Here is a 10,082-nt window from a genome sequence, read left to right on the forward strand (position 1 = left end):
ACAGAGACCTGCCACACTGTGTTAGAGGATATCATGCTGCCCGCCAAATCCAAACACTGAAGGCATAACCCCTATACCTCAAACATGGCTGTTATCAGAGACAGGCCGTTTAGAGAGGTGATTGACCCTAACTCAATCTGACAAGCACATCAGAACACACAGAGAAACCAGGGATGTGTGTGCACAGAGGGAAAGCTAAGAGCAGAAGGGTGGCCACCTACAAGCCAAAGAAAGAGACCTCTGGAGAGAGAAGGCCAGTCAACTTTTCTACACACATCACCTTACACTTCCAAACACAATCATATTAAGTTCTTCTTGTGGTAGCCTGAAATAAGAGCAGTATTCTGTTGGCCAGTTGCTCAGATCAAGCCCTGATGCTATGTACAGCCTTGTGTCTTTACTTTCTGTCTTCTCTTGGCCTATCATCATGTAACATGCATGTATAACGCTTTATGCCTACAGCATCTGGGTATTGTTAATTCTACACTGTAAAAAACTAACTAACAGACATCAAATAGAGAAGTGACCACCATGTGAGGACTCTGCTTTTGCTTCTGCGAGAAGGGTCCCTTGTGTTTAACTCATGCAGGATAGTTGTATCATCTGGGTGAAGCGATGAGTTTACTGTATTAACTTGAAGGGCTATGTATGGTTAAAAGAGAAGTGTGCGTGTGTGTGTGTGTGTGTGTGTGTGTGTGTGTGTGTGTGTGTCTAACAAAGGATGGGCTTGTGAGGTAACATGTCAACTTGAGTGGGCTGTGGAGTGTCCAGATCAAACATGATCTCTATGTATGTATGTAGCATGAATTGTTAGAAGGTCTTATTAATAAAAATAAACTCAGAGCCAGGTATCGGGGTGAATGCAGAAAGATCAGAGAAGCAGCACAAGCCACAGCTAACCTCATCTTGCCAACTTCTCAGCTGATCCTATTTCCTCAAACTGGAAGCTTCTGTGCCCTCATCCAAATGGATCTCAGCCGAACTGCTGCTCAAAAGTCTAAAAGCTTAACCAGGCTCCAGTTCCTGGTTTTCATAACTTATATACCTTTCTGCTTCCTGCCATCACTTCCTGGGACTAAAGGCATGTGTCACCATGCCTAGCTGTTTCCAGTGTGGCTTTGAATTCACAGAGATCCGGATAGATCTCTGCCTTTGGAATGCTAGGATTAAAGGTGTGTGTGCCACCATTTTCTGGCCTCTATATCTAGTGGCTGTTCTGTTCTCTGACCCCAGATAAGTTTATTAGGGTGCACAATATATTGGGGAACACAATATCACCACATATGTACATCTATGAAGATACTTGGGTGAGATAAGCATTTGAATTGGTGGCTTCTCTTAGTTAATTTTCTATTACTATAACAAAATGCCTGAGGTAAGTAACTTACAAAGAGAGGTTTATTTTGATTCAGATTGTTAGAAGTTCCAGTCCATGGCTGATTGGTCCTATTGTTTTCATGTCTCTGAAAGGCAGCATATCATAGCAGAAGTGTACAGCAAACACCCCCTTCTTCATGCCCAGAAAGCCAAAAAAAGAAAGAAAGAAAGAAAGAAAGAAAGAAAGAAAGAAAAAGAAAGAAAGAAAGAAAGAAAGAGAGAGAGAAAGGAAGAAAGAAGGAAGGAAGGAAGGAAGGAAGGAAGGAAGGAAGGAAGGAAGGAAGGAAAAGAAAAGAAGAAAACAGAATGAAGAAGACACCAGAATTCTAAAACTCTCTTCAAGTGCAAGTTCCTAATGACTAGAATGTCTCTCACTAGGCCCCACCTCTTAAAGCTTCCACTCCCACTCCAATAGCATGAGACCAGGATCGAAGTCTTCACCACATCTAAGAACCAAACTGTCATCCCCTCCAAAGTAGCACCACCCAGGTCACTGAGAGACTGAGTGGAATAAAAGGGGAAGTGGAAAATTGACCACCTGCCACATTCTCCTGTCCCTCAGCCTGAGATATAACATCACACTCTCCTGATTTTTCCTGTCTTTGAACTGGGGTGACATTACTAGCTCTTTGGTTTCCAGGTCATGGTGCCCAGGCTGATTACATCACTGGCTTTCCCAAGTCTCCACCTGGTAGACGGCAGGTCCTGATACTGCTCAGCCACTGCAGTGGTGTGCCAGGTCCAATAAGTCTATTGGTTCTGTGTGGAGGTATTGTGTTCCCCCAAAATATTGTGCATGCTAATAAACTTATCTGGGGTCAGAGAACAGGACAGCCACAATATTAAACAGAGGATAGGCAGTGGTAGCACATGCCTTTAATCTTAGCATTCCAGAGGCAGAAATCCTTCTGGATCTCTGTGAGTTCAAGGACACATTGGAAATAGGCAGGCAGAGTGACACATGTCTTTAATCCCAACAAGTGAGCCTTTAATCCCAAGGAGTGATGGCAGATAACAGAAAGGTATATAAGGCGTAAGGACCAGAAACTAGAAGCATTTGGCTGGTTAAGCTTTCAGGCTTTTGAGCAGCAGTTCAGCTGAGACCCATTCAGATGAGAACTCAGAGGCTTCCAGACTGGGGAAATGAGATCAGCTGAGGAACTGGCAAGGTGAGGAAGCTGTGGCTTGTTCGGTCTCTCTGATCTTCCAGCATTCACCACAATAACTGGCCTTAGGTTTGATTTTATTAATAAGTACCTTTAAGATTCATGCTACAGTTCTGAGAGCATCCAATCCAAGCCAACCGTAATTGGTACAGTGCCTAGTTTACCCTGACACTCCATTCACATTTTCCTTCTTGGCTCATGTTATTGTTGCCATCCTATGAATTCATTTTCAGGGCCAGCTCTTTCCTGTTCCCTATTCCTGAGGCCATTTTCTAAATTTCTTCATCCAGAGATTATTTGATTCATATGGACACTGTATAAAGATGTTACCCATCTTCTGTAAAGAAATAACAAAAACGTTGTAAATGAAAAGCTTTTAAAGCTGGCAAGATGGCTCATTAGGTAACAGTACTTACCACCTGACCTCCATACAAGTGGTGTTTCATATACATGTGCTATATAAATAGATAAATAGATAAACAAATAAATAGATGATAGATAGATAGATAGATGGATAGATAGATAGATAGATAGATAGATAGATAGATATAGATAAGAGGAGGGGATAGAAAAGCTTTTCATGAAGTACTAAGTGAAAGACTAAGGACAAATCAGTTTTCTCCATTAGAGAATATTATGGCCTAAACTTCTGACAATCCAGAAATTTTGTAACAAGTCTTCAGTCATTGGGTCTCCATTCAGCTCTGAATCAAGCTGTCACCACATCTGGTTTAACTGGGGAGCTAAACCATGCCACCCAGGACCCTCAGGAGTTCTGTTTAAGGTTAACAGCCTTGCTGGTAGCTCACTAAAAGCTCTTTCTCATCACCCTTGTGAAGCTTCAGAAACTTCTTCAGAATGACTGTTTTCATCTTGTTAACTTGAGGTGAGTGGCGACAGTCAGATACTCAGTAGACCTGAACAGCAGTCTGCTTAGTTAGGCCTGGAATTGTTGTGAATAACCTAAGTTACAAAGAATGAGAAGTCAAAGCAAAACAGAGTGGAACCTACAATAAACAATCATTGCTGGTGGCACTGTTGGAGACACTGCAGGGTGGAGATGGGCAGAAGCTGCAATTCCAGCGACAAAATACCCAACAGAAACAAGGTGAGGGAGAATAACACTGTTGTGATTTGGAGCTTAAGAGGAAGCTGTCCATTGAGGCTCCTCCCATTTCAGCAGCTAGCTCAGACCAGGAGTACAGCCTGATACATTCCTCAAAGGCCCAACCCTGTGACACACCTTCCAGAAGCACCCCTCATCAGGAAGGTGCTACAGACTTCCCAAACACCACCAACTTTGAACAAATTTGCCAAGCACTAGAGAGACATTTTACATTGAGACCATAATAAATATTTTCATTAAACCAAATGAGTTTATGTGAGGACATAATATTTACAGTAGAATTTATAATTGACACACTCGGAAGAAACATTGGTTTGGCCTCACAAAATCTATAATGGGTGGTAGAGTGTGTACATCTTAGATGTTTTCAGCTCCATTTTGAAGCACATTTGAGTTATTTTGTTATTGTGAAGCTACACCTTGCAAGACTTGATATGTTTTATGGATTCTCTTATCCCATCTATTTTATACTAGCATTTTATACTAGATTTTTCCATATCCTGAAAATATTTCTCTGCTGCTAAGTTGGCCAAATGGCAACACAATTCATATAAAAGCCACAGAAATGACATTGACCCAGGAGTCTTCTGCCAGCTATGGTGACAGTGGGGTCAACAACTTGCTGATGGCAGAGTGGGGCTAGCACATAGGACCCATGACCAAGAGACCTGGGCTGTATCCCAGCCAACCAGACCTTCAGTTCACTTACCGACCTTGACCAAGTCAGGCAGCCTCTGTCCCTCTAGCTCCCTTACCTGTAGGGTTGAGATAAGAAATGTCCTTATTCATAAGAAGTTTCAGAATTAGTGGTGTGTTATAATGGAACTCAGAATACGGATATTAGCCAGGTACAGGCAGGTAGTGAAATCCAACTCGGGGAAAAAAATCTCACCCATCTGTTCTATTTGATTTTTTTTCAGACGAATTGAGTGTTTTTGCAGATTACAGTGGAATATAATCAATATATTTTACTGTAGAAGTTCTGATAGTATTAGAAGTTCAAGCCAGCTGGGTGGCGGTGGTGGTGCACGCCTTTAATCCCAGCACTGGGGTGGCAAAGGCAGGCAGATCTCTGTGAGTTTGAGGCCAGCCTGGTCTCCAAAGTGAGTTCCAGGAAAGGCGCAAAACTACACAGAAAAACCCTGTCTCGAAACACCAAAAAAGGAAGAGGAGGAGGAGGAGGAGGAGGAGGAGGAGGAGGAGGAGGAGGAGGAGGAGAAGAAGAAGAAGAAGAAGAAGAAGAAGAAGAAGAAGAAGAAGAAGAAGAAGAAGAAGAAAAAGAAGAAGAAGAAGAAGAAGTTCAAGCACAAAAATCAGTGACTCTCAGAATGGAGGACAGAAAAGAAAATACACATAGAAAGTAGAGGTCCTCAGTCAGTCTCTCCAGGTAGGGAGATGATTAGGATTTGCCAAATTAATTAATGGCAAGTCTAATTGTTGATAAATTCAGCAATAAGGCAAGGCTCTTAAAAGGAGCTTTTTAAAAACTTTAAAAAGAAGATGGCTCAACAGTTAAACATGCTTGCTGCTCTTCCAGGGGACCAGAGTTCCATTTCCAACACCATGTCAGGTGACTCACAACTTCCTGTAACTCTAGCTCCAAAGGACCTCCGATAATATCTGCACTCATATGCACATGTCCTCATGCAGACTCAAGCACATATACATAATTAAAATAAATTAAATCCTTAAAAATATGTATTTTTTAAATAAAATGAAAACTCTTGTTGGGAGCCTAGCATGGTAAAACATGCCTGCAATCCCCATATGTTGGAGGCTGAAACAGGAGAATTGCTGCAATTCCAAGGGCCAACTAAGGCTATATAGAGTGACTGCCCCAAAATACCAACCAAACAACAACAACAAATCTCTTTTTAGATAGCAAACACTTTACCCATATGAGGTAACAATTTTTCTGAACCAATCAATAATTTCCTAGAGAAAACACTGATGTTTATTTATTTATAAGCTATATATTCCAGATAAGAATATACTGGAATAATAGTTAAGTCAGGCCCATTGTCAGATCTGAGTCATGATGCCATAGGTTAGCTGGATGGCCTCAGAGTCTCAATAGACACAGCATGACATACTGCAGTTACCCTCTAGGAATCTCTGTAGGGTAAAGAACAGGAGTGAAATTTAATAATAAGAGGGGCAATGCTGCAGAAATAGAGAAAGAAAGAACCAGGTGTGGTGGTATACACCTTTAATCTCAGTACTCTGGAGGCAGAGGCAGGTGGATCTCTGAGTTCAAGGTTAGCCTGATCTATGAAGCAAATTCCAGGACATCCAGGGCTACACAATGAAATTCTGTTGAGAGAGAGAGAGAGAGAGAGAGAGAGAGAGAGAGAGAGAGAGAGAGAGAGGAGGGAGGGACGGAGGGAGGGGGGGAGAGAGAAAAAAGAAGAGAGAGAAAGAAAGAAAGAAAGAAGAAAGAAAGAAAGAAAGAAAGAGAGAAAGGAAGAAAGAAGGAAAGAAGAAAGAAGGAAAGAAAGAAAGAAGGAAAGAGAGAAAGAAACAGAAAATGGGGGAAGGAGGGAGGGAAGAAAGGAAGGAAGAGAGAGGGGAAAGAAAAAATAAAGGAAGGAAGGGCAGAGGAAAGGGTGAGAGAGGAAGGAAAGGAGAGAGAGAGGAAGGGAGGAAAGGAGGGAGAAGGGAGGAAGGGAGGGAGGAAGGAATGGAGGGAGAGAAGAATGAGAGAAGAAGGAAAATCAGCATCAGAGATGGGTGGGTAGAGTTTCATCCCCAAGGGTGCTACTTCAAGGGTCAGCAATGAATTCCGATCAAACTCAGAAACATTTGAGATACTGGAACAAGCCTGCTGTGGGATGTTCTGTATGTCCTGTGGGAGCCCGTTCTCGGGTTCCTCATGGTTTTACCCAGCAGGTCTGCATAGAGGATGATTAGGACCACGGGCCTGAGTGCAGGTGTCTGAGATGGTCTGCACTTGGCTGTGCTGGGGGATGGTCTGTATGTCAAGTTGCTCTGATTGGTCAAGAAATAAAACCTGATTGGCCGTGGCTAGTCAGGAAGTATAGGCGGGACAAACAGAGAAGAAAATAAAAGAACAGGAAGGCAGGAGACTGCCTGGAGCCGCCACCCTGACAAGCAGCATGAAAAGATGACAGTAAGCCATGAGCCATGTGGCAGGGTATAGATTTGTAGAAATGGATTAATTTAAGCTATAAGAACAGTTAGCAAGAAGCCTGCCATGGCCATACAGTTTGAAGCAATATAAGTCTCTGTGTTTACTTGGTTGGGTCTGAGCGGCTGTAGGACTGGTGAGTGACAAAGATTTGTCCTGACTGTGGACAAGGCAGGAAAACTCTAGCTACACAAGCCAGAGATGTTCATTTGTTTCTGCATAACTTAGGTTTATGGCAAACCTACAGTCATATAAATTCGAACCTAAACAAGCAAGTTGTGGTCTAAACTTTACAGAGGACAGCAGGCATGATTACTGTGTGTGTGTGTGCCAGCTCAGTTCTGATAGGCTGAGCTTGAAAGTTCTCATCCCATTCTTATTATAAGAGAGAAGCTACCCAAACCAAAAGCAATGGGCTTTTGTTGTCCCATCATTGAACTATGGTCCCAGGATCATAAAGAGTCAAGTGGGTAGGAAGAACCTCAACTGAGATCTCCTTGCCTGGAGCATAAACTTGGAAGCCTTGCTGGTCCACTGGTAGAAATGACTTTGCTAACTCCATTAAGTGCAGGCTAGCAAAAGTGGAAAGCTCCTGGACCACAGTCCTGGAGACACCAACAATATGGGTTTAAATTCAAAATACTGTGGCAATCACTTTGATCATATATTGAGAGTGTTTCCACCATGAAATCTTTTTCATGCAGGGAAAGTCTTTGCTAGGGCATTGCCTCACTTAGAGACTCAAATGATAAATCTCAACAAAAGTTTAAATACATAGTCAATGAAAATGAAAACACAACTTATAAATGATAGATCAATGGCAAAAATAAATCAACAAACCAAAATGTAGTTTTAAAGACAGTAAAGCCAAAAAAAACCCCTAGTCATAACACTAAGCAAGGGAAAGAGAAAGATAGAACAGGTTACAGAGATGAAAGCAAGACCATTGCACTGATTCCAAGGGCACTGAACAGCAATCAATACTATGAATAATACACAAGAGGGCTTTCAGACAATAAATGAACAAATCCTGCCCAGTGGTATGGGACTCAAGGAACCAAGTACTGAATGAAGCTTCCATGTGATTCCACAGATAAGAATGAAAATTGAGAAGCCAAAACCAAAATTGAAAGTTGTGTTGTCACATCACAGGGGTGTTTGGTAGAAGGCAGGTGAGGAAGTGATACTTTTGTGCTCAGGTCCTCCATCTGAGTCACCACCTCACAGGTGTGTGGGCATCTACTGGGCTGCACAAACTGATTTTGTACTTCTTGTAGAATTCTATTATTATTCTATCCTATAAACAATAGTAAAGTGAAGTTCTCTTTTATACATTGTATTTCCAGGTTTCCCAAATAATCCATGATAAGTATTCCTTTATCAAAACAGCTTCAGGAAGGAGCAATGTAGAAAAAAACTTACTTGTTTTAAAGATATAGTTGAATAGATTCTGGCAAGTGTATAAAGTGGGTGATCATGATCACACTCAGACTGTACAATATTCCATCTCCCCAGAGCTCTCTAGTGCTCTTGGGCCCCACAGTTCCCCTGCTCATGAATCTGCTTCCCATTGTTACAGTTTTACCTTCTCTAAAAATGTGATGTAAATGAGATTGCACAGCACAGATTCCTGTCTGGCTTCTTGACCCAGTAAGATGTCCTAAGATGGGCCAGGCGCCTTCCTTGCTGTTGTTCAGAAGGACTGGATGGCATGGAGGTAGCACGGTGCTTTTACTCAGCAATAATAGACGTTTGTTTGAATCATTTTCTTTAATTGTCTTCCTTCTCCATCTCCCTCTACTTTCTTTTCTCCAATCCTCTTCTTTTCTTTTTCTGCTATCATCAAAAATGGTAAGAACTTTGGGATGCACTTATCTTCCTCTTGGGTGGAAAACTAGGAGTGGAATTTCTCAGTATGGTGGCATGCACTCACTAACACTGCCAAGTTGCTTTCCAAATCTGAACTAAGCAATATATGTTCCCATCAAACACTGTCTGAGCATTCCAGTCACTCCACTGCTGAACACTCAGGACTCTTGATGATTTTCATTTTTATAATAATATAAGCATGTCCAGTCACACTAATAACTCATTGTGATCTTAATCCTCATTATCCTTATGATTAGTGATGTCATTTGTAGATCTTTCTGGTCAAGTATATAATCAAATAGTCTGTCTACTTTCTTGTTCAATAGTGTTTCTTTTATTGAGTTGAAAGACTGTTAATATGTCCTAGCTACAAGTCCTTTGAAAAATAGGCTATCTTTTCATCTTATGAGTGATGTCTCTCAAAGAGCAATTGTACTTATGAATCTTAATGGAATTCATCTATTTTATTTTATAGCTTGTTCTGTAAAACATCACCTTTAGAGAGGAATGAGCTGATGATGATGCAGGATGAACAGGATGAGTTGAGGTGAAACTGGAGGAACAATGCAGAGGTGTGAGCTGTTTGTGTGACTAGATGGACCACTTGGGGGAGAGCAGTAAGAAGATAGAGTATGTGACTGCCTCACTACTGACTGTAGTTATATCATATGACTGGAGGCAAAGGGTGCTAGAATAGAAGCTACTGTCTGAAGACCAACCTGGGAAAGGAAGACAGATATGCTTATCTTGGTTCAACCACCTTTCAAAATAAAAGCCAAAGCAGGAGGAATCTCATCTAGTCAGGCAAGAAGAGAAAGGTAAAGGAAATTCTCTACTTTATAAAGAAAAGGATGAGTCAATAAAAGAGTAATCTAGGAAATGGATCAATAAAAACACTACATTGCATTTCAGATGAGGAAGAAAAAATAATAATATTAAAAAGAGAACAAAATATCTTCCAGTGGACAACCAAGTGGGGAGTCTGTGAAATCAGCAAAAGTCTCACCACTATCAAGTGGAAAGGCTATTTGAGAATATGAAGTTTCTCATTATAACTTGTAAATCTCAAGGGAATGTAAACAGCAAAGCCTTGAGTCATTAGTATACCATGCAACTCACTCAAAACAAAATGAGAAGCTGATTTGTGTTCTGAGTATTTTTAGAAATATTCCATTAAATCACAGCATTCAACTAACTACCAAATTTAAAGACAGGATTTAAAATGAACTCTTCTTCTAAACTATAGCTTTGATACAAAGTTGAGGTGTTTTCCCTCCACAAGGCAACTGCCCAAGGATAATTTATTCATCCCTAGAAGAAAAACAAATCACTAGATTTAACATATATTGTAATGTTGTTTCTATAGAGTGGGTAGACTGTAAATTAAATGCATAAA

Source organism: Peromyscus leucopus, chromosome 6 (genome assembly GCF_004664715.2).
Source record: "Peromyscus leucopus breed LL Stock chromosome 6, UCI_PerLeu_2.1, whole genome shotgun sequence".
NCBI lineage: Eukaryota > Metazoa > Chordata > Mammalia > Rodentia > Cricetidae > Peromyscus > Peromyscus leucopus.